The sequence below is a fragment of the Eubalaena glacialis genome, chromosome 9 (genome assembly GCF_028564815.1).
Source record: "Eubalaena glacialis isolate mEubGla1 chromosome 9, mEubGla1.1.hap2.+ XY, whole genome shotgun sequence".
Classification (NCBI taxonomy): domain Eukaryota; kingdom Metazoa; phylum Chordata; class Mammalia; order Artiodactyla; family Balaenidae; genus Eubalaena; species Eubalaena glacialis.
The window spans coordinates 84,208,485-84,235,009 of NC_083724.1; the positions used below are offsets into that span (position 1 = coordinate 84,208,485).

The 26,525-nt window shown below is 39.5% G+C and overlaps 1 protein-coding gene across 3 annotated transcripts in view; it reads left to right on the plus strand.

Moving 5' to 3' along the window:
* RMI1 (RecQ mediated genome instability 1) overlaps window positions 1-26,525 on the plus strand; it is a 389,280-nt gene that overhangs the window by 105,278 nt on the left and 257,477 nt on the right. The window lies entirely within an intron of this gene.

Sequence of the window (26,525 nt, forward strand, 5' to 3'; positions counted from 1 at the left end):
TGTAATCATCTTACCAGGACAGTTTTGAGAAAACAAGTGGAACCCCAAACCTTTGATGATTGCCCAGACACACTGGTTCCAGAAAAGTGTAAAGTCTTCAGATACCATTATATCCGCATGGTCTTGGCTTGACCAAAGGACCTGGCTGTGGAACGCCTTACCTAGAGTTGCTCCTTCCTGTTCGCCATCGCATTCCTTGCCTTGTACTATCCACTGCTAAATGGATCTCCCTCAATCAGCCGTGGGCTGCGCCTCAGCCCTAGGATGGGAAGTACCTCTTGGCGGGCCTTACAATCCACGCTACTGTGTAGGCTCAGCTGTCCAGGTGGTAGCCAACTTGTCATTGTCCTCCAGTTCAACGTCCTGAACTTAGCTACCACCCGTCCTCCCCAGTTACGGTTGCTGAGGATGCAATAGTGTTTGACACCATCTGTGACCTTTGGCACAACTTCAACTCAAATGTACCCTCTTGGAGGAAAGTTCCTTAGTGCAAAGTCTTTACCTGCACCTCTTTTTTCCATCCTGCTGCCTTCTATCCTCCAATTTCCTGTATCTTAATAGTCAAAGGCCAATAAATATTAAGTTTTAGCTCTTAGCTAATATCAACGTTTCCTATAGTGGTGAAGTTTTTGGTAGTTACTCAAAACTGTTAAGAGTCGATTGTTTGCAGTTTTGTTTTTTAACGGGGGAGAAAGAACCGAACTTACAATAGCATGAATCTTCCTTAGCACGCACTTCCCTGCCTTGTGGAAATGGCTGTAACGATGCACAGTATCTAAATCATGTAGTGCAAATCACTACTTTGTCAAGAAGCAGGGACTTAATGCATGTGTTATTTTAAAATTGTTTTCAGCCTGAGATTGGCATACTTAATTGCTTTTTAAGTACCCTTGTTAAAGCATCAAGGATACTGTTGATGGTGTTTAAGCATCTTTGGGTGGGCTGCTGTCATTAAGAAGCAAGGTTGGCATTTTCCTCTCTAACCTCGAACTTGATGGTTTTAATATCTGGGCTATTAAATTTACACCAGGAAGAACTGGTGGATAAATCTTTTACCAAGCAATTTAAGTAAACAACAGAAATAAAGAAAAGGGTAAAGCTTTTAGCTTTCAGATAGCATATCCTCCAAGGACTGTCCTCTGTTTTTGTGGCATTGCACAGAGTTGTTTGAAGCAGAAGATGCTATATTTGAGGTTGATTTTTTGTGGAATCAGCTTCTGAATTCAACCCTGAAGCAAATGCTTTGGCTTCAAGTGTGGTGTTGATGAATTACTGAAGAAATTTCAATTGGAGGTAAAAATCCTAAATATTCTTTATTTCTTTTTTGGAGGACAAGAATAACTCCTTTGGGGAAAAAAAGAAAACAAAATAAAACTGACTTACTTTGCCTTGTTTAAAAATATTGCTTTGGTCTTTTCCCCACCCTAAGAGTCCAAGGGCCCTGTAAACATTCATCCTTCATTCAGCAAACATTCATGGGCCATCTACTGCTTTCCAAGTACTAGTCCCCGTGCCAGGAAGTATGGAGATGATATTCCAGAAGGACACATCCCTGGGAGCTTCTCTGTACCCATTCAATGATAACTTATCTAAAGAAACTTTGGCTCAGACTAAAATGTCTTAGGAGAGTTGTGAAAAATAAAGATACAGAGTTTTTTCTTTTATACGCATTTCAACATGGAATCTATTTGAAGATGCGTTCCCATTTCTCTGTGGTAAGATATACAACAAAGGAACACAGGGTGTTTTTGGAGAACTTGCCTGCTTCCTGTTGTTGAAATAAAGTCTTATATGAAATAAAAGCACTATTCAAGTTTGGGATTATTGGTGACAAAGACTGTGTTATCTGTGACAGAGAAAATATGCAATTTTCCCCCTCAGGCATGATGTACATTTATTAGAGTGTTTATCAGATAATTTGGTTTTGCAATACATTATCAGAAATTAGTGAGATTGGTTATGGACTTAATTATGCTTTTCTAAAAAATGATTTTAGTCTGCTCTCAAACATTTTGAAGTGGACCTTTCTTATGGTTACCAAATTGTATGAAAGCACATTGCCCTCATCGCATAAGGGTCACAGGTGGAACGTAGCAGGGCTGAAATGAAGGGTAATGGAAAAATCCAGTACTTGTGTTTGCTACTTAAATGTCATGGCTGGGTAAATGGATTTCTCTACTTCCTAGCACTCGGCTTCTACTACATTAGTGTGGCAGCAATTAGAGAGGAGAGGTTGCTCTACAAATTGGCTTGGCGAACCATGTAGTTCATCTTTTTATTGTGCAAAACAGAAAAAATTGCTTCTAATCAATCCACTTCAACTTTTAGTCTAAAAATTATTTACCATCGCATCAGCTGAAAGTACCTATAAAATGTTCTATTTGAATCAACTGAAGGAAAGAGGTATTTGTATCAATAAGCTGATTACAGTTATGGGGGCACAATCTTACCATGGAAGCAATAAAGAGACCGCATTATTATTGAGGTGTCCTTGCCAAATTGATTAATGCTTTTAGGAGAATTAATCTACATTTCAAATATAATTGGGCTCTTATTAACTAAATCAGAAATGCACCACTTCGTGGCTGTGATGCTCAAAAGAGACAGGTTTTCCTCCAGAATAGAACATTATTCATTTTGAACTTTTTGTAATCTTTGCATTTGATTCACATGATTGATTAATCCCTCTGCTTTGTAATTGCCCTAGGATGTAACATTTGAGGGTGCTTAGATGAAAGTTTATTATTCTTAATTTTTTCAGAGCGTAAATTAATAGAGAACTGATGTGAGGTACAAGGAAATTTGACTCATTTCTACTTTGCCCATCAGCACACTCAAGGATTTTAAGAAGTGAATAAATGAATTACATTTCTAAATGAAATGTAATCATCAGTTTGAGGTAGTACAAACTATAAGAGTATTGTCCTTTAAACTGTGCCTTACACAGCCAGCTTCATTGGGAAAACACGAAGAATCAGGCAGCCTGTGCTGGAAACTGGGATGTTGTAGGCTGAGAAACCTTAGCCTCATTTGAGAAGAAACCTCACTCCCAGCTCCAAATCTGGTAAACATTGTTTGGCGTCTCAAAAGCCAAAGATTTCCTATGCAGCAGGAGTCCAAACTTCTGAACCAAAAATCTTAGCAGAGAAGACCAAAAAATCTGTTGAAACCAATTTTTTTTTTCCCCAACGAGTTCTAATTTTTCTCATTGGTGAAACTAAAATCATCTAAATTTTAAACATTTTTTTTAAAGATTGGGTCTTTACAGAGGAAACTCCCTTCTTTTAGATGAATGTTAATTTCACAATGGAGGATTAGGCGATGTCTGCAGATAATGTCATGTCTTATTTGGGGTAGTGGTTTAAATTCTAGGCTTGCCTTTCAAAAGAAGCCCTTTAACCCTTGTAAAAAAAAAATAAATAGAACTCCATCTGAGAGGCCTCCCCTTTTGTGTTTTCTCCCTGACTTCCCCTCGTGCCTCCAAACAGGGACTACTTATGTGCTGGTTTATGCTTACAGAGAGAAAGGAAGGAGCAGCTGGCTTCTGCTTTGATTTGAGCGCCATTCCTCTTTCTCAGATCCTCTCTTCTTACCAGGGCCACATATGTTATTAACACTCAAATAAAGCTTGCTACCTCTTGCAAGTTAAGAGGGTTTCGCCGAAGTGGACATTGTGCATTTGGTGCATATGAGACAGCCTGTATCCTGTTCCTTTAGTCCTCTACTCCCACCCAGACAGGACTCATTAGAAAACCAAAGGGCTAGGGTTCAGGAAGCAGGGAAGAAGAAAGGATGAGGGAAGGACTCCCAAGTGCAGTGCTTTATGCAGACTTAGGCCTCTTGGGTAACCTCATCCCTGTGGAAGGATGGCTGCCTAGAGGATTTTACATGGGGGTCCTTCTACTTGCTGGTTAGACCTGAATGTTGCCTTCCAGGCTTCCCCTGTGTTCAGGGGTTGTTTATATCTTTTGAATTTAGTTCCAAGTCACAACCTCTCAGGGTCTCTGTTCCCTGCAAAGATGAGAATGTTGACTCAATGGATGACCTTCTTGGGTCCATTCCAGTGCTAACATTTAATAACATTTAATCTTGCAAGTGCAGACCACCAATGTATCAAACATTCCAGAAAACACAAGGTGTGGATAATCAGAACTGAAAGGAAGGTCCCAAATCCATGTGGAACACAATAGTACATGTTTTCTTTAACATTCTCTCCTGTGTACACACAGAGCTCAAGTTTTATTTGCTTCCAAGTCAGGCCTGCCCAAAGACCTGGTTAGCTCTGGTTAAACAGTTCAGACACAAGCATCCCCCAGGGCAACAATGAACTGCGCATGTTCGTAAATAAAACCGGCTTCCCACATTAAGAAATGACTGTTCTTTCTCACATCCTTGCTGAAATGTTTTGTTTGCTGAGAATTGGGGGGTGGGGGGGGGGGTAGAGAGGGCTATGAGAGGTTTCATGGGAAAATGTGCAAAAATATAAACAAAGATATCTGTGCTATTCATCTGCTAAGAGAGACTACAGCTAACTTGTATTTGTTTTGTAGGTTCCTTTCTTCCTTCTTTCCTTCCTTCCTTTTTTTCGCAGAAAAAATATCTCTGGCAGCAAATGCTTAGGCACCTGTAGAGGTCAGAACCTCGGTGCAGATCACTGAAAAAAAGGTCACGATAATACCTGCCTTGGGAATTCATTCCACTCCCCACCCGCAAAAGGTTTACTTTATTTTGTATTTCTCCTGGGTTAATTAAAAAATAAAAATAGTAGTTAGTAACATTATTGTCTAGTTCCTCCTCTCACACCCCATTAAGAGGGAGCTAGGTTGGGCAGGGGAGCGGTTGACACAGTTGATGACCACAGAGCACGGAAACTTCACGGGGCTAATTGGAAGTCTCTTGGCTGGTGCGGGTCCTAAACCTTTCCTTAGACAGGAAGCGCTGTGAACCGGAAAACTGACCTGCACCAGCCAGGGACTGTCTGCAAACCACTAGAAAGAGGGCGATGTTCTGTGAGCTTGGAAACCCACGACACCTGGAAATCACTGGAATTAGGCCTTGCAGTTTCGGCTTCTTGAGGGCAAAACAGGGTCTCCAGTGGTCCAGTTAGAGCGCTTCTGTTTTCCTGCCCTTTCGGAGCCTTAACGTGCCTGCTCCGCCCGGGTGCAGGTTACTCTGGACAGACCCTTCTTCTGGTGTTACTGATCAGTGAGGGGAAGAAGGAGGGAGAAGCTTCCCGGCCTCAGGCTGAGCGGTGCGGGAGAGACCTGACCCCCACCCAGGCACTTACCCAGCCCCTTTCATTGGCTAAAAAGAAAAAATGCTTTTACATACCGAATGGACACAGAGAGTGGGACTGGGTTTGTCGGCCTAGGAGGAAGAAGAGAGGGCTTGTTTACGAATTTATGATAACCTGAGATTGAAGGATTAACGGTTTTTCCTTGCCTTTTTGGAAAGCAGACTTGGAGCCTTCCTCCTCTTTTTGTTCCGTTGACGCTTCCAGTTTTACACTGTGTGTGATTTTAGATGAGGGACATTTCCTTAAAAACAAACGACAACAGCAAAAAAAACGCCAACGAAATCTATATATAAAATTAAGTAAATAAGTCACATGGCATATTAAATTTAATTGAAAATCGAGTAACATTTTCCAAGTTTCACTATGGCAGCACTTGTAGGATTTTTTTTTTTTTTAATTTTATTTATTTATTTTTATTTTTGGCCGCCTTGGGTCTTTGTTGCTGCGCACGGGCTTTCTCTAGTTGCGGCGAGCGGGGGCTACTCTTCCTTGAGGTTCCCGGGCTTCTCATTGGGTGGCTTCTCTTGATGCAGAGCACGGGCTCTAGGTGCGTGGGCTTCAGTAGTTGTGGCACTCAGGCTCAGTAGTTGTGGCTCATGGGCTCTAGAGTGTAGGCTCAGTAGTTGTGGTGCATGGGCTTAGTTCCTCCACAGCATGTGGGATCTGCCCGGACCAGGGCTCGAACCCGTGTCCTCTGCATTGGCAGGCGGATTCTTAACCACTGCGCCAGCGGGGAAGTCCCTACTTGCAGGATTTTAATCTAACATTTAACCTAACAAAATCCTGTGATGCTCCTTGGGCATGGTTTTACTTTTGAAAAAAATTCCTTTTTCCATTTGGTAGGAAATTTCTGTGTTTATCATAAGCTTAATGCTAAGGATGGAGAATTCTGGTGAGTTTTATTTTAATTAATTAATTAATTTTGAATTTTATTTATTTATATACAGCAGGTTCTTATTAGTTATTTATTTTATATATATTAGTGTATATATGTTACTCCCAATCTCCCAATTCATCCCCCCACCCCCGCTTTCCCCCCTTGGGGTCCATACGTTTGTTCTCTACATCTGTTGTCTCCATTTCTGCCTTGCAAACCCGTTCGTCTGTTCTGGTGAGTTTTAAATAGTATTACACTATTTATCATATGCTTGGAACCAATTAAAATTTATGTTTTACATATGTCTATGTATACATATGTATGTGTGCATCTATATATCTATATGAATACATAGAATCTTAGAATTCTAGACTAGGGCTGACAGTGGCCTTCGTACCCAGTGAGCAGCCCAACTCACTCACTTGACAAATGGGCTGATCTCACAAAGCAATTTCTTGTCTTTTCTTTGGAGATAGTGCATTTCTGTTCTTTCTGCAGTGGAGTGTTTTCTAAGAATTATTTCATGCCAAATCATGTTGATGATATGCCAGCAGCAATATAGTGTTTAGGTGACTTCAACTCATGCTTTTGAAGCATTTAGAATTAATTTTAACCTCCACATTTCTGTTTTCCAAAGAAACATACACACATACACACACACACTCCCGGGTTCAGAATTTGCTTACGGGCAGTGTTAACCAAACAGGTGCAATGAGTTATCTTGTTTATTCCTGTTCTTTCCCTGTACCCCAAGACAGACACTGGAGGTGGGTGGGCTGCAGGCTCTTTCCAAAGGTCTATGAGGCATTTTAGAATGTATGAGTTTGTGATGGTGATCTTGGGAAGGGGCTGTTTAATGAGGAGAACTCAACAGTGAGCGGAAAAACTTTCTGAGAAGATTTCTCATTTCTCTGCAATTGCTGAGCAAGTGCCAGCGTCCGTTTCTTCCTCAGGCTCTGGGGACCACGAAGAACTCTTTTGGGAAGGGAATCTTTAGTGGACACACTCTCACATTTCTCCAAATATTATAAAGATATGGTGACTCTGAGATTTACACACATAGGTTAGGGATGATGGGGAGCACTCAAATTTCCTAAATATTATTTAAAATTTGTAAAATACCGTTAAGCTCCCTATTTAAAAAACCATTTTATGCCAGTGGTTATAGCTGTGGTGGTGTCAAATACTCCTTTTTCTGTGCAACTCCTGTAACTGTCAACATTAATAAGAATAATAATGGCACAACTTATTGAGTATATATTCTATTCCAGACACAGTGCTAAGTACTTTACACGCATTATTTCATTTAGTATTTGCAACAGTCCTATGAGGTAGGTATTTTTATTTACAAATGAGCAAATTGAAGTTCAGAGAGGTGAAATAAGTTGCCTGAGCTCACATGGTAATAAGAAATAGAACTGGGAACCAAACTGATTCCAGAAACAGAGTTTTCAATCTTCGTTACATCATTTTATTCCAGAGGATTTTTAGATTTCATTTACCTGGTCAAATTAGAGCAACAGCTTTTAGTATTCAACTGTGTTCTAACACAGTTTTTTCTTATTTTGATATAGCTTTAACATTTGAAGAAAAACAATTTATTTTCATAATAACAAAGACATTTGCTTAGCACTTAGTTTCTAAAGCCCAGTCCTGTACTTGTTCTCACTAATCCTCACGTTCATACTGCAAGGCAGTATATGGAAAAGATCCCTAGACCACTAGCATCAGATTTAGAGTTTAGAAACTGAAATGCTAGTTTAAAATGCAGATTTCTGGGTCCACCATAGACTGGGATAAGAATCTGGGCAGTCAGATGGGACTCAGGAAATTGCCTTCTAATAACCTTTCAAGTATATGAATGAATAGAAAGAGAAACATGAATTTTGGAATCAAACCTTGATTTCTATCCCAGTTTTAGCTCTTTTTAATTGTATGAACTTAGGCAAGCTGTAGTGAAGATTAAATTGATATTGTGTGTAAACACAGTAATGTTTAAGAGTACTAATAGTGATGAAAACTAATGCTTTTGGAGAATTTACTATATGCCAGACACTGTGCTAAGCACGTTACATCTGTCAATTCATTGAAGCTTCACAGCAACCACATAAGGGAGGGCGGTCATTATTCCTAATCTACAGAAGAGGAGGCTGAAGCACAGAGATTAAGCTGAGCCAGGATTTGGTAGCAGGGAGTCTGGCTCCAGGACTGTGTCCTTAACCTCAATATCGGCTGTCTCTCATGGTAGGTATTTACTGACTGTTACTTCCCTTTGGACCATCTTATAAAAATGACAGCAACAAAAACTGATAAAAATGCTAGATGCAAAACAATGAGAGCTTTTTCCTTTTGGCCCAGAACAGGTAAGCACTACATGGTACATTTCTCTTTAAGATTATTCATTCAGTCCAGGATCAGAGGTGTGTGTTAGGTAAGACCTGGCAGAGATCTGCTTGGGTTATCTGATGGCTTGGTTTTTGCACAGGATTACTCAAAATCTAAATCGTGGACTTGCAAAATCAACATCACCTGGAGGCTTGTTAGAAAGGCAAATTCTTGGGCCCCATCCAAGACCAATGAACTAAAATCCCTGGGCATGGGGCCCAGCAATCTGTTTTGACAAGTTCTGCAGGTGACATTGATGCATCCTAAGGTCAAGAACCACTGGTTTACAACATGGAGCCAAAAGCTTTTTTTTTTTTTTCTTTAGGGTCTATAAAGGAAGTAAAAATGTTGACATGTCTTTACTCTTTGACACTTTAGCTAGAATTTTGGTTGTTCTTGGGAGACAGGGTATTCATTGAGGGAACAGAGAATGCCTCTGTTCAGGCACTACTAGTGTTGGACATACAAATACACAAATCAGACGTAGTCCTAGTGCCCATAAGGTTGCAGTCTAGTGAGACGGAAAAGATGGGTACATCAGACCAGAACATGGTGCAGGCAGGGCTATGATGGAGCATGCACAAAGCACTCTTTAAAAAGAAAATTAATTAATTAATTTTTGGCTGTGTTGGGTCTTCGTTGCTGCGCGCCGGCTTTCTCTAGTTGTGGCGAGCAGGGGCTACTCTTTGTTGCATTGCGCGGGCTTCTCATTGCGGTGGCTTCCCTTATTCCGAAGCATGGGCTCTAGGTGCCCAGGCTTCAGTAGTTGTGGCTCGGGGGCTCTAGAGCGCAGGCTCAGTAGTTGTGATGCACTAGGGCTTAGTTGCTCTGCGGCATGGGAAAACTTCACGGACCAGGGCTCGAACCTGTGTCCCCTGCATTGGCAGGTGGATTCTTAACCACTGCGCCACCAGGGAAGTCCACACAAAGCACTTTTGCTGGAGCTGAGATCAGGCAGGGAGGTTATCACCAAGGTTAATCTTAGTGGGGCCTTGAAGGGTAAAGAGACTTGCCCTAGATAGAGATGGGTAACAGAACTTACTGAAAAATTCGGACTAACTTCAATTAAGGGTAGAATGACAACAGTTATGAGGACTTTGCCCTCAAAGCAGGACATAGTGGGGGAACTATTCTTAGTGGGGCCTTGAAGGGTAAAGAGACTTGCCCTAGATAGAGATGGGTAACAGAACTTACTGAAAAATTCGGACTAACTTCAATTAAGGGTAGAATGACAACAGTTATGAGGACTTTGCCCTCAAAGCAGGACATAGTGGGGGAACTACTTCTTAGTGGCTATGTATAACACTACACTGTGGATATGGAATCTAGGTGCAGAGGGTATTTCAGAGTGTAGAGAAGTACCTAACCTACACCAAATGGTGGGTTAGGTCAGATTAGGGAAGGCTTCCTGGAGGAAGAAGTCAGATACCCAGAGCTGAATCTGAAAAAATGGGTATAAATTACACAGATAAAAGGTTTTCCACATTTCTAGGGCAGCTGAGTCCAGAAACAATATGTAAAGGACAGCACTTCCCAACTTTTAGCAAGTGGTGACTCTTGAGACAAATGTAACATTCGCAAGGCACGCTGGGGCAAATGCAATACATTTGTGGCACTCAGGTTGCTACTCCCTGGTTTAGGGAGTGTAAGCTGTTTACAATAACCAGAGTGTATAGGAAGAGGCTGAGAGGGAGGTTTGGAGAGCTAGGAATGGGAGGTGGCAGACATCATCTTCTCAGGAATTATTTCAATGTATGAATTGAGATCAAATAGCCACTTCAAAGGAAATTAAATTTATTAAAAAAAATTTTTTTTTTTAGCCAGTATTTCTTACAGAGCACGGGGAGGCAGCTGGCTTCTCCTCCAGCAGGTGAGGTGTTGAAAGTACTTTTTTCTTGCCCCTTTGGGTGTGTCAGGGAAAGAGGTTTTCTCCTCTCCTCGGATCCACAGGGGAGGCTGTGCGCTGTTGCAATGAGATGGTAAGACTCCAAAGGAGCGAGTGCCGGAAATCGTGGTTTCCACGAACGAAGACTCCACTATTCATTTTCTCTGTGCAGGATGAGAAATGTCAAACCTTGCTCCGTTGAAAACGCCTTTGATCAAATTCATCTGGGCTTTCATTTTAAAAGCCACACTTTCTGGGAAATAGAATTGGTACAGTTTAAATATAAATCTCATCTAAAAGTTATATCATGGGAACTATGTAACTTAAATATTTTGTATTCATTTCCCTATATGTGTCTCTTTTCTTAGACTCAGACCTGCCAGCCAGGTTATATAGGGACACTCTATCTGCCCAAAAAAAGAACACTGGGGCCTTGGCCACTAGACGATTTCCTCTGCCTCCCTTCCATGCTGGGCCTTCTTTTATAAATCTGAGCACAGAGAGCAGAAGCAGCGGGAGAGGTGACAAGATTTATATTAGAAAAGCTCTAAAAAAGTTTTTGATGGGGAGGACCGAAATGAGGAGAACAAATTTTAAAAATATTTTAAATTGCTTTTTAAAAACGGACTGTGTTTCTGAGAATGTGTGTCTATGAAGCACTGAACCACAGGGAGCTGGAGTGTCGTTGGGCTGTAGAAGCATAATTTTACTTGAGCTTCAAAAAAGCGTGCATTTGTCAGTCTTTTAGAATTCAATGTGTCCTTTGCTTTTCACCATAAGGTCACTGGTAAGATTTAAAAGAGATGGTTGGGCAAAAGAGAAGGGGAAAGGACGTAATCCAAGAGCTTGTAGTAAAGGTTCTATGGGGGCATATTTTCCTGAGGGTGGTGAAGTAAATGAGGGGGGGAAGCTTCTAGAATAACTTTAATTTCTTGCATTAAGTTAGTCTATAAAATGATAGAGGATGATTTTGTTACCAAATTAGATGTGAGGCCCCCCTCTTGGAGCCCTAGCTGAACTGAAGCCCCCCCTGTCTCGGTCAGGGAGTTATTTCCTGCCTGGGTTCATGCTGCCAATAATGAAGCTGAGTTTGGTGCAAGCCAGACAATCTTTTATTCTATGGCCAGAGAATGGAGACGGGGAACTCATGCTCTAAAGGCACCTTCTCCCCGAAGGGAGGGAGTAAGGGAATTCCAAGGGTTAGGAGGCAGACAGGTCATCAGGCTCTAGCAAAAGGGTGGAGATTTCCAAGGGCAGCTGGGGCATGCGCAGTCTTCCACACTGCTTTGCACAGGGCACGAATTGTGCCTAGCAGAGTACAAATCCCCACTTCGGGCGGAGATCTTAGCACGGTAATGAAGCAAAGGTAACTCTTGATACCTCCAGGTTTCATCTGTGCAGGCGCCTTCCTGTGGTCAAGTCAGAGCCAGCTCTGGGGGGTTGACCACTGCATATTTCTCAAAGCATGTATCTCTCACAGGACAGCTGCAAAGCATCTCTGCCAAACACCAGGTACTTTTGAAACAAACACAGAGGTAGATCAGGCAAGTGTCCTTCAGCTCTCAGGAGTTGGTATGGAAACACAGAGATAAATCAAGGCAAGGAAAGTGGTGACCCTTAGTCCACTTTGCCTGCCATCTTGGAGGTAGCTGGTTCAGTCTGGTTTTGTCACTGGCCTTTGTGGTATCCTGTTGATAAAACACAACTGGCCCGTGTGGTTAAAAAAAAAAGAAAAAAGTTTCCGTGCCTGGGCCTGAGCCGCACAGCATGGGTGACAATTTCATGTGTTCTATTTTTTCCTACTTTAAAGTAGAAGTTGGTAGCAGAGTAGAGATTTCTTCTGAGGAATTGAGGACAAAATCTTCATGTTGTGAGGTCAAGTTTGGGTGAGAAGGGATGAGAGGACTGAACAGAGAGGATGGCATTTATATCATTAGCTTTTCAAAACAGTTATGGTAAAATATACATAATATAAAATTTACCATCTTAACCATTTTTAAGTGTAAAATTCAGTAGCATTAAGTACATTCACACTGTTGTGTAACCAATCTTCAGAACTCTTGTCATTTTGCAAAACTGAAATTCTATACCCATTAAGCAGCTGAAATTCTACACCCATTGCCCCCTTTCTCCAGGCTCTGGCAACCACCCTTCTATTTTTCTGTCTTTATGAATTTGACTACTCTAGGTGCATCATATGTGTGGAATCATACAGTATTTCTCTTTTTGTGATTGGTTTATTTCACTTAACATAATGTGCTCAAAGTTCATTCATGCTGTAGCATATGTCAAAATTTCCTTCCTTTTTAAGGCTGAATAATATTTCATTGTATGTACACCACATTTTGTTTATCCATTTATCTCTTGTTGGACACTTGGGTTGCTTCCATTTTTTGGTTATTGTGAACAATGCTACAATGAGCATGAGTGTACAAACATCTCTTCTAAACCCTGCTTTCAATTATTCTGCATATATACCCAGAAGTGGAATTGCTAGATCATATGTTAATTCTATTTTCAGTATTTTGAGGAACTACCATACTGCTTTCCACAGTAGCCACATCATTTTACATTCCCACCAATAGTGCACTTATGTTCTTTCTTTCTTTCCCCCTTTCTTCCTTCTTTCCTTCCTTCCTTCCTTCCTTCCTTTCTTTCTTTCTTTTTTTTTCTTTCTTTCTCTTTCTTAATAATAGCCATGCTAATATGTGTAAAGTTGTATTAGTAAGCTGTATCTGCAAAACAAACTTAGTATGTTAAAACAACAATCTTGTATTATTGCTTATGAACCTGCAAATGGCAGCTTGGATTAGGGCCAGCTAGGGGGTTTCTCTGGTCTTGGCTGGGCTCATTCACACATCTGTAGTCAAAAGCTGGATTGGTTGGAGGCTGGCTAGTTGAGGGAAGGCCCAGCCAGGTGGCTCAACCATGTTACATGCAGTCTCTAATCCTCCAGTAGGTGAGCTTGAGCTTGTTTACATGGTGGTAGGAGAGTTCAGACAGTGACAGTGATATCAAGGCTTTTTGAGACCTGGACTCAGAAATTGCACATCATTTACATCCCATTCACTGAAAGTCATAAAATCCCAGCCGAGATTCACAGAGTGGAGAAATAGATTCTTGATGGTAGGAGCTGCTATGTCATCCTGCCAAAAGCTGTGGATACAGGGAGGGGTGAAGAATTGTGGGCATTTTTGCAGTCTACCACATGATTCTAGAATTATGTGGGAGTATTAGAGGTGAGAAATTTTTAGAAGATTGTTGGGGTCCTTATGATAAGATGGTTGGTTTTGTATGTCTAGTACAGATATTCCAGAATTCTTTAAAATAATCAAAGTAAGAATTAGGGAGTTACGAGTGAATTTTCCTTGTAGTGTTTTTCAGATAACTTTGGGATTTAACCACAGAAGTGCCAAATATTAATTTTTTAAAATAAACTTTTAATTTTGGAGTAATTTTAGATTTGTAAAGTTGCAAAGTTCCTGAATATCCTTTACTCAGCCTCCACTAGTGTTAACATCTTACATTACCATGGTACATATGTCAAAAATAACAAACCAAAGTTGGTACATGACTATTAACTAAACTCTAGACTTTTACCAGTTTTTCCATTAATGCTCTTTTTCTGTTCCAGGCTATAATCTAGGAAACCACACTTCATTTATACAACTATTACCTTTTTTTTTTTTTTTAAAGAAAAAAAGACTTTATTTTTTAAAGTACTTTTGGGCTCACAGTATAATTGAGGTGAAGATACAGAGATTTCCCTGCCACCACACATGCTTAACCTCCCCCATTATCAACATCTCTCACCAAGGTGGTACAATTGTTACAATTGATGAAACTGCATTGACACACCAGAATCACCCAAAGTCCATAGTTTACATTAGGGTTCACTCTTGGTATTGTACATTCTACGGGTTCGGACAAACGTATAATGACACGTATCCATCATTATAGTATCATACAGAATAGTTTCACTGCTCTAAAAATACTCTGTGTTCCACCTATTCATCCCTCCCTTCTACTCCCCAACTCCTGGCAAACACTGATCTTTTTGTTATCTCTATAGTTTTGCCTTTTCCAACGTGTCATATAGTTGGAATCATACAGTATGTAACCTTTTCAGATTGGCTTCTGTTACTTAGTAATATGCATTTAACTTTCCTCCATATTTTTTCATGACTTGATAGCTCATTTCTCTTTTAGCACTGAATAACCTACCATTGTTTGGATGTGCCACAGTTTATTTGTACATTCACCTACTGAAGGACATTTTAGTGGCCTTCAAGTTTCGGCAATTATGAATAAAGCTGCTATAAGTATCCATGCGCAGTTTCTTGTGTGGACATGAGTGTTCAGCTTTTTCGGGTAAATACCAAGGAGTGTGACTGCTGTATCATATGTTAAGAGTATATTAAAAAAAAAAGAGTATGTTTAGTTTTGTAAGAAACCACCAAGCTGTCTTTCAATGTGGCTGTATCATTTTGCATTCCCACCAATTTTGTATGCGAGTTCCTGTTGCTCCATATCCTTGTCTGCTTTTGGTGTTGTCAGTGTTCTGGATTTTGGCCATTCTAACAGGTGTGTAGTGGTATGTCATTGTTTAAATTTGCATTTCTCTGATGACATATTATGTGGAGCATCTTTTCCTATGTTTATTTGCCATCTGTATGTCTTCTTTGATGAAGTGTCTGTTAAGGCCTTTGGCTCATTTTTTAATTGGCCTGTTTGTTTTCTTATTAGTGAGTTTTAGGAATTCTTTGTGTATTTTGGATAGCAGTCCTTTATCAGATGTGTCTTTTGCAAATATCTTCTCCCTGTCTGTAGCTTGTTTTCTTCTTCTCTTGACTTTGTCTTTTACAGAGCAGAAGTTTTAAATTTCAACCATTGATTTTAACTATTAAAAAATTCTAAACTGAGGAGGCAAATCATGGTAAAACAGTTCTTGATGAAAGACGCCTTGGTTGTTCTGTGGGGAGTCCTCCACTTGAAGTGGTACATGCTCTCAAGTCTTAGCTAATTCTGGCCATGTCTTATATTAGCTAGTCCAGTCAAACTCCATCTATTGGCTTCCTAATGTGCTGTGGCACTGAGGAGTTTGTTCCTTCCTTTCCAAGCTTCAGAAAGCCTCCCTCTTTCCTGAGCTTCTTTCAGACTCTGAGCTTCCCTTTCTCAGGGCACCCCCCCAGGCTGTTTTCTCACATCCCCAGAGTGCCTTTCCTCAGCTCACACAGCACCTGTGTCAAGCCCTCTGTTAAATGCATAGAATTAAATGTATCTGACAGTTAAGAGTCAGACTCTGTTGGATGGAGAGGTTCCTTAAGAAAAGTTTAACTCTGCTTCGTTTAGAGCTGTGAGTCTCAGCGGTGGGGAGGGGGTGAACGGGAGGGGATGCAGGCAGGAAAGCTCCTTCACACTCTACTTGTCTTCCCTGCCCAGTTTATGACTACTGTTATTGGTGTGAATATGATATAGCTTTTGTTAGGTCCAAAAAAATATAAAAATAAAACCAAACAAACAAAACACTGGTTATAGGGGCAGTTGATTAAATAATTACTCTTTTTGTCTTTTTACAGATATAATAAACTTGTTCTTCTAGAGGCAGAGATATCAGGCTCCTATTGTATCTCTAGTTTGTTCCATTTTTTTTCTGCAGGTCAGTCAGAATCTTTCCCCACTATTTCAACATCAGGGCTTTCTCCAGAGCCATAACTTACTTCAGGGCTGTGCTGTCATGCCAGACATGAGCTTTGGGGAATGAGGCAACAGAGTGCTGGTCCCAGAGGCCCTGGAACTTGTTTTCTTGACCAGTCCCTGATGTCAAGCAGCCTTGTGGTCATTTGCTATCTCCTCAAAAGGTAGAGTGGGGCACGCACAGCTGCCTGACCTCTGGGCTGGGTAATGTGCCTGCCTTTCTAGCAAATTAATCAGCAAGGCAAAGGCAGAAGCAGTTTTCTCCCCCAAGTGATTTCTTGCCTCCAGAAAGTTATTATCTTCCCCGGGTGTACCCAGTGACTCATGACTTGTCAGCACCATTCGAAACATTATTATATCTGACCACACGACACAACACATGCACTCTCACTTACAGTTCATGGTTTCTTTGCACGCACACCTAATACCACCCAGTCAATTGCCACCCCTTATATGCACGCTCACATTGGAGGTGTGCAAGTTGGTAAGACATACCTGGGATTTACTTATTTCTGAAATAAGCAATACAGTGTTCTTTGGGGTCACACGATCTTAAATGAAAGCAAATTATTGCTTTGCTCAAAACACAACAGAGATTTACAAAGCAACTGAAAGAAACCTATACAACTCACTACAGAGATCTCTAGGTAATTAACTCAAGTGTGAATAACAAAGTAAGCATGCCAATCCTTTTTTGCCCCCAAATTGGTAAAGTTTTCAAGCCTGGAGGGTTAGATGTGTCCCAGCCCATTTTTCTCTTTTTGTCTGGGTTGATTTTCTTCCTAAATATTTCATGTTGTCCTCTGTGTTTGGCAAGCCCAGCTGTCTGCTCTCTCTCTGTTAATTTGTGCTATTAAACAGTTTGCAAGGACTTCCTTTCCAAGTACCTCAATGTCAAACTATTTCTATTACTCCTAGGATTTGCTGCCCTTACTGCCATATCTTAGGAGTTCACTTTCTTTCTTTTCTGTTTGTTTTTGCTCTATTTCCCATGGCTTATTCAGCTCAGGCTCTCTAGTATCTGGCACAGAGGCACATAACAGGCTGCTAACAAATGTCACTGAATAAATGCATTGAATGAATGCTCTCTTACTTAAGGCCGCATCTTTTGGCATGGTCTACACTGGGTCTTTCTCTCTCTTTTATTTATTCTTTCAATGGGAGTCAGATTACTAAACTGTGTAGACAAAAATACCAGATCCTCTTGATAAAAATTTGCCCCCCAAATCCAAGATATTAGAAGTTTATAGATGATAATGTATATCACATTTTTTTATCTCACAGCAGGTTGTACAACTTTGTTTTTTATTTTTCAAATATTTATCTTTTGATTTCTAATAACTGTCTAAAACACACAAACACTCTCAGTTCAGTTCTGTGGGGCGTGCACATCCACAAGCATTGGAAGTTTTGGAGTAAGTGTCCAACTTAACCAGCAAAGGATTATAGATCTTATTGGAAGTGAGGTCATCACATTGGGTGAAAACAGATGCAATTGACTTCATCATGGCTTACCTTGGACCCCAGAGTCCCTAATAGGATGGGGTGGTTGAGGCATCTGGTTCCTATGAGGTAGGGTCTCACCAAGCCTGAAAAGCTCAATTCTTATTTTTCCACTGCCTTTTTGTCGACATTCTCAATCTCTTTTTTATATTCCTTTTATCCTTCACTCCCAATTGATGTGCTTCGATTTTCATGATATTTACAAACATCAGGTTCTCATAGCTCTTAATCCAAATACAGAATCTAGAAGCCCACATCTTACCTGGGTATGGAAAGCAGAACCCAGGGCTCTCTGTAAAATGTTTCTACCTCCAGGGTCCAGTGTTGTGAGAAGCCCACTTCACCAAAAATTTTACTGACTTGACAATCTCTTGTCACCAAAATCTTATAGGTTGTCTGTATTAATCATAGACTCTTTCCACACTAGCTCTTGACAAAGGGATTAAAATAGTGTCCTGGTCACCTCGGGCTGCCATAACAAGATGCCACAGACTGAATGGCTTAGACAACAGTAATTAATTTTCTCACGGTCTGGAGGCTGGAAGTCCAAGATCAAGGTGTCGGCAGGTTTGGTTTCTCCTGAGGCCTCTCTCCTTGGCTTGCAGAAGGCTGCCTTCTTGCTTTCCTCAGATGGCCTTTCTCTGTGCACATGCATCCCTGGTGTCTCTTCCTCTTCTGGTAAGGACATTAGTCCTGTTGGATTAGGGCCCCATTCTTCTGACCTCCTTTAACCTTAATTACCTCTTTAAAGGCCTTTTCCCCAAATATAGTCACATTAGGAGTACAGGCTTCAACATATGAATTTTAGGAAACACGATTTAGTCCATGACAGAATACTGAACCATTGTTAACCAATTTGGAATAGCAGATTTTTCTGCTGCAAAAAACATTTCTATCTATCTGTTATAAAGTGGCTAAGTGCTTGGGTTCTGTAGCCAACATATCTGTCTTCATACCCTTGCTCTGCCACTTGCTAGATATGAGACCTTGGGCAAGTTACTTATGTTCTCTCTGCCCAGTCTTTGTATCTGCAGAATAGAGATTATAAAAGTATCTAGCTCATGGGGTTGTTATGAGGATGAAATGAGTTAAAACTTGTAAAGTTCTTATTATGACTAATAACATGTAAGAATTGCTGAATGAATGTTAGCTATTTTTGTTAGCAAGAAATGATACTTCCAGTTATGGACTGAATTGTGTCCCTCCAAAATTCATATGTCGAAGCCCTAACCCTCAGTACCTCAGGAGGTAATGGTGTTTGGAGATAGGGCCTGTAAAAGGGTGACTAAGTTAAAATGAGGCTGTTAGGGTGAACCCTAATCAAATATGATTGGTGTCCTTATAAGAAGAGGGAGAGACACCAGGGGCATACGAGCACAGAAGGACAAATCATGAGAAGAGGCATCAAGAAGGTGTCCATCTGCAAGCAAAGGATAAGAGGCCTTAGAATAATCCAACCTTGCCAGCACCTTGATCTTGGACTTCTAGCCTCCAGGACCATGAGAAAATTAATTTCTGTTGTTTAAGCCATGCAGTCTGTGGTAAACTGCAGCCCAAGTAAACTAATACACTCCCTAAAAAGCCATGCAGCCCAAGTAAACTAATACACTCCCTAAAAAGAATGAGCCTGAAAATGTTCAAACTATTTCCTCCTAATTGAAGAGAATTAGGAAGCTGCTCTTTTTGCTATGATGACAACATCCAGATTAGTCACTCCATCAAAAGGAGTGATCTCATGAACACTCAGAAAAAGGGTACTGTGAGTTTTCAAAAGAGAATCACTTTCTCTTATTGAGGATACTTCTGTCACACATTTGTGCTCTTAGGTGAAATGTGTTCAATTACCTGCTAGGTAATCCTTCCAAAAGGCAAATATAACTGTTGGAATGCACATAGTATCACATATTCTAAGATTTTTCAGAACTGAAAACATTGTTCTAAGACAGCTGATTTAAGATTTTTCTTTTTAATTACTCTTTTAGAATATTCCTTATCTTTAAAAGAGTGCTTCTAGTTAGAGCAAGGTTGAAGGTAGGCAAAGGACGCCTTGCCTTGAATAGCACAACTATGCAGTGAATGCTGCCTGGCTGGTCAGCAGGAGCAGAATACCAGTAACCAGGCCTCCAGCACTCACGCTGCTCTTGACTTCATAGCTGTGACCAAGTCAGGCTTGTGTTCTTACAGTGGCCTCATAACACTCCAGTCCATGTCTGGAGAGCAAGCAAGGATATTTGTACACATCATGCCATGTCATGCTAAGGAATCTTACTTATGAATCTTACTTATTTATGTCTAATAGTTTTCCTGTTTCTTGAAAATCCCAAAGACTGAACTTCTAAAGGCAACTTTAAGTGAGATACATGTTTACATCACAAAAACCTCTATCGTTGGGAGGAGAAAATATTGTTTTTGGCAGTGTAACCAGGGAGACAGAATCCTCCACTCAGGGAATAAAACAAGCCTTTCCTTTATGATGCTCCCTTTTTTGGTCCCACTGAGTTAGGTGTTGCAAACAGGCCAAATTTGGTTCACAGATGGGTTTCGTTGGACACACATGGTATTTATGCAGGTTTTCAACTTGAGCATGTCTAGACAAAGTATGCACTTTCCAATTTGGCACAGTTGCTGACACTCCCTGATGTCTTACACACAACATGCTGGTTCCCACGAATTTATGTGACTCGTCTGTCTCCTAAATGCATTTAGCTCGCAGCCCTTGTTAAATTGTTCCCTGGCCACAGTCAGAGACGTTTCCTCAACACAGAAAAAAGTTGGGTTTTTTTTTTTAAGCTTTTGTTGTTTACTACATGTGGATCAGAGAATACTTTCATCACATTTCATGCATTCTAGATATTTGAGGAATTTGGAACACTGCCACCAATACAAATTTTACTATAGTCAGCAGGAAATGGACTTTCATCTCCTCAGTTTCTTCTAAAACTTGAGAAATGAGTTTCAAAAAAATTTTTAATATTTATTTATTTTATTTATTTATTTTTTTTGGCTGCATCGGGTCTTAGTTGTGGCACACAGAATCTTTGTTGAGGCATGTGGGATCTTTTTTTTTTCGTTACAGCATGCGGTCTGCTCGGGTTTCCCTCTAGTTGTGGCACGCAGACTCCAGGGCATGTGGGCTCTGTAGTTTGCGGCACGTAGGCTCTCTAGTTGAGGTGCACGAGCTCAGTAGTTGTGGCGCACGGGCTTAGTTGTCCCGCGGCATGTGGGATCTTAGTTCCCTGACCAGGGATTGAACCCGCATCCCCTGCATTTGAAGGTGGATTCTTTACCACTGGACCACCATGGAAGTCCCAAGAAATGAGTTTTAGTATTATATGTCACACCTGAGTTATTCTTAATTTTGAGGCTAGATCTGAGCTATTCAATATGGAAGCTGCGAGCCACAGGGGGATATGGAACACTTGAAACGTGGCTAGTCTGCTGGAGAAAATGATAATTCGAAAAGATACATACACGCCAATGTTCACTGCAGCACTGTTTACAATAACCAAGACATGGAAGCAACCTAAATGTCCATCGACAGAGGAATGGATAAAGAAGATGTGGTACATATACACAATGGAATATTACTCAGCTGTGAAAAAGAACTAAATAATGCCATTTGCAGCAACATGAATGGACCTAGAGATTATCATACTAAGTGAAGTAAGTCAGACAGAGAAAGACAAATATCATATGATATCACTTCTATGTGGAATCTAATAAAAAAATGATACAAATGAAATTATTTACAAACAGAAAGAGACTCACAGATCTCGAAATCAAACTTATGGTTACCAGAGGGGAAACGTGGGGGGGAAGTGATAAATTAGGAGGATGGGATTAACATATACACACTACTATATATAAAGTAGATAACTAATAAGGACTTACTATATAGCACAGGGAACTCTACTCAATATTCTGTAACAACCTATATGGGAAAAGAATCTGAAAAAGAATCATATATCTATCTATATCTATATCTATATCCCTGATTCACTTTGCTGTATACCTGAAACTAACACAACATTGTCAATTAACTATACTCCAATAAAAATTTTAAAAAAAAGGACATGTGGCTAGTCTGAATTGAGATGTGCTGTGGGTGCCAATACACACTGGGGTTCAAACTTAACACAAAAATAATGTAAGATATTATCTCATTAATATACTTTATATTAATACCTTTCATAGTAACTACTTTAAAATGATAATATTTTTGAGATGCTGGGTTAAATAAAATATATTATTAAAGTTAATTTCACCTGTTTCTTTATATCTTTTAAAATGTGGTTACTAGCAAATTTTAAATTGCATGTGTGGCTCACCTTGTACTTTTACTGGACAGCGCTAGACTAGAAGTTAACCAAAGTGAATTCTTAACTACATCAAGTATATTAAATTCACGATACCATTTATTGAATTTATTTATCACCCTTCTGTAAAACCAGTGATGAACGACTATTTTCAGTTTCCACAAAGAGGCCCTTTCTGGGGTGCAGTGTTAAAGATGAGTGGCTGTACTGACAGGGGAGAAATCAAACTGTGCTGGGAAGATTTCATATTCAGGGAACAGGTGAGCACAACAGGCCAGAAGAGTTTGGGCAGGAAATTAGTTGTCCCTTGGGTGTGTGACATGATTTATCACCTTTGTCACTCATATTTCTCTGTCAGGCAGCTGCTGGACTTCTTTTTAATGTTCTTATTTACACACACACACACACACACACACACACACACACACGACTGTGGCTGGAAGCCTCTTCTAGGTGTTATTCTCTTGGCATCTAATGAAAATTCCTTTCCAGTAGGAAGGGACCTTGGTTTTCTTTTAAAGTCCTAGTGGCTGTTAGAGATCATTCTTGGACTCTTTCTTTCTTGGTACAGAAATTAAAGAGACCAGAAAGTTATGACATTAACACTGAATAGTGTATGAGGGAAAAATGACCAGGCCAGGAGAAAAGACCTATAAAAATAGACATTTGTGTTCCCCAATGGCATGGCTGGGTCCATGCCAATGACTCTATGCTGAAAGCCATCATTCTGTAAGCTTTACCCACAAACAGAGACACAAGCACAAAGCTTTTTTAGAGTAAAAAATTAATGAGTAACTAAGAATCATCACATATTTAAGGAAATATCTTAAAGTGAAAATATTTAATACGAGAGACAGATGTTAAAACAGGAAAAGAAACTCAAAGGAAACAAAGACAAGGCAGAAGGTAGAATAAAACTTCAAAAAGGCTATAATCAATATCCTCAGAGATAAGATAGCATTAGTGAAATAAAGGCAGGATGCTATAAGAAAGGAAAATTTGGAGACCAAGAAAGGGCTTTTAGAAATAAAAAATGTCAACATGAGTTTAAAAATCAAAGAGTTGGAAAAGAAAGCTAATGAGTCTTCTGGGAAGGAGAAGAAGAAGAAGGTCAAAGAAGAGAACAAGGAGGAGGAGGAGGAAAAGAAGCAATGAGAGGCTTCCTAAGAAAACAAGGTTGGAGGCAAGATGGAAATATGGGTGTGATATTTGAGTCATAAACCTAGGGAAGCAAGAATGAGTACAAAAGGGATGTGAAGCAAGGGAAGATGTTTCCAGATGGGCTACAAGGAGCAACCATATATCGGAACAATCTATGGGAAGGAGAAAGGAGAGGGTATTTTTCTGCCCATATCCCTTCTACCTCTTCTTCCCATTGCTCTAAGTTCACACCATGGAAGTTAACCCCTCTGCACGTCCAGATTGTATCATCTGGCCCCTTTGAAAGCTACCAGAGATGCCAGATCCCACACTCTACAGTGTGGTGTTTCATCTAAGTCCTGAAGTGAAGGGAGGAGCTGGAAACTCTGGCGTACCTGTGCAGCCGTGGTCATAGGGGAGAGTCTGACATTCCCAGGGCAAGTGACCAGTTAGCTCCAACAAGTAGAACTGACCAGTGGTGGTAGCCAAGGTGAAGAGGCAGCCAAGAGACTGAGGAAGTACATAAAAGTTGTGCCTGATATATTGAAGAAAAAGCAGGCTATGTATTAATATGTTATTTAGATAAACAGAAGTTCACAAATCTTGAAACTCATAGAGGAAATATGTAAGTGAAAACTCCTGTAATTTAGGGTGTAAAATCTTTTCAAGTATGACATCAGTGGCAGAAAGCCATGAAGGAAATGATGGATAGATTTAAAACTTCTTTTTAATAACAACAAACACCACCTACCCAAAACATTTATTTTATTTTATTTATTTATTTTTCGGCTGCACTGCACGTCAAGCAGGATCTTAGTTCCCTGACCAGGGATCAAACCCATGTCCCCTGCAGTGGGAGCATGGAGTCCTAACCACTGGATCACCAGGGAATTCCCCTACCCAAAACATTTAAAATTAGATTTTGAAAAAACACAACTGGGTGGTAACAATATATAACACATAATAAATATCCTTAAAATATAAATAACTCTTACAAATAAATAAGAATAAGAATAAATTCTCAATAAGAAAATGGGAAAAAGTTATAATTATTCAATTTACAAGATAAAATATTACCAAAGGATAGTTAAGAAATGAATAGTTAACATTCTAATAAATAAGTAAATATTTAAATGAAACACCATTTTATTTTCCCTTATTGGTCAGTAATAAAACAAGCACTAATACCTAGTATTGGGGAGAGGGCTGGGTAAATGTTCACTCATTGGTGGTAGTATTGTAAGGGTACAATCTTTCTGAAGAGCAACTTGGCAATATATATTAAAAACATCAAAATACATGTACCCTTATAGTTAGAAGTGTGATTCAAGGAATTTATCCTAGATTAGGACACAAAATATATGTATGTCTGTTTTTTTCAGATTTTATTATATTGTCAACAACACAAAACATAAAAATCCAACAGTAGGGCACTGGTTATGTAAATGATGATATAGCCAAATATTGGAATACTATAGTCATTAAAAAGGCACTTTTATTTTATATTTATAGGCATATAAATATATTCATGGTATATTGTTAATTGAAAAAACCGATTATGATATAGCCCTTTTTTTCCCTAAATACTTACATTTATTTGGTGTACATGAAAGAAAAATGAGAAAAAAACATAAAGAAAGGTAAGTTTTATTTGCAAAATTTTTGCAAAGGAATTTAGACTTAGAAGAATTGGCCTGCGGAATAAAAAAATAGGACAGATATTTGAAGAAAATCCCCACAAGGTTACCAAGGTTGCAGTTAGTCTAATCACGGTAGGAAGATAGTTTTCTCACACAATTATCATATCTGCATGAAATATCATATATTTGTAGATGTCAGCATTGCAAAAGGCAGGAATAAAGTTATTTTTGTTAGAAATCAGTAGTAATGAGGTTCAGGACACATTATCCCCAAATATGGCACTTTAGCATAGTGAATATTTTAAGCTGAGGGAGTTTGAGAAACTAACAGAAGGAGGAAGGTCACTCTGACCTTTCCTCCCTGCCCTTCTCTTCTGAGACAGGTCATAAAACCCTCCTGAGAGAGGTGTCTTCCCTAACGCAGAGGAAAGGAGCATCCTTATCTTAAAAGACAAAGGGATGCTGAGAAGACTCCTAACCAACAGGCCTTGCTAAATTTCCCCTAGCTTACTACACTTACCTCATACTCTCTAACCTATCATGTTCTTCCACGACTGTCCACTTTTCATCAAACCTAGCATGAAAATACTCAGGTCTAACTGTTTCTTTGGTCTTCATTTCCTTATGAAGGCTCCTGTGTCACGTACAACTTATATTAAATACATTTGTATGCTTTTCTCCTGTTAATCTGTCTTTGTCAGTTTAATTTTCTGACCTAGCCAGGGACCCAAAGGAGGTTGAGGAAAACTTTTTTCTTCCCTACAGTAGCATACAGGAAAGGGATAAAAGGTTCACCTATTTTGGGGTCTATTGCTAGATAGTGATTCTGTATTTTTATTTGTTTCAGAGGTCAAAGTGCTTCCCCCCTCGCCCAATCTCATAATAGCAGTAGGCAAAATGCTACTTTGCTTTCTCACACAGAAAAATGTGTGGAAGAATACACATCACAAGGTTAAATACAATTATCTCTGCGAGATAAGATTACAGATAATTTTAATTTACATTTTTGTCTTTTGTGCTTGCCTGTATTTTCTATTTTTTCTGTCATAATATTACAGCTTGTGCAAAAACATTCTGAATATAAAAGCAATACATTCTCTGTTAAAAATATATATTCTCTATTAAAAAAAATGTCAACAGAGAATATACATGTAAATATATATATAAAACACTGAAAAGAACATTGAAACTGTCTATAAACTAACCACCAGAAGTATCATTTTGGTGTATTTGCTATGTCTGGTATATTTTCTTTCAGTAATTTTTTCCCTTGTTTATTTGAGTCTATAATTTGGCTTATTTTCTCTTAGCAAATATAGTACATGTATATTCCATTGTTATTACATTTTTTCATAAACTTTTGATGGCTTCATGAAATTCTATATACCACATTTATTACCTACTATTGGACATTTGGATTATTTCCAATTTAGGGCTATTAAATTATTTTAGTTCATAATGAACATCTTCATTACATAAATCTTTGTACTAGGTTCACATTATTACCTTAGCTTCTTGGGAATAGAATTACCATATAAAAGACGGGAATGTTAAGACTATTTATACATATGTTGCAGATTGGTTTCTAGCAAACAGGACACTGAGGACTGGAACTAACTATCCCTCATACAGTTTACTGTCTACATTCACATGACTTTACTGTTCCACTGTCCTCATTAACATTTTACTGTTCAAAGAGACTCTAGCCCAGACAGATAAGTTGATTGTTCATTACAGGAACTTCCTGAAAGACCCACCAACGCTTCAACGGAAAGCACCCTAAGAT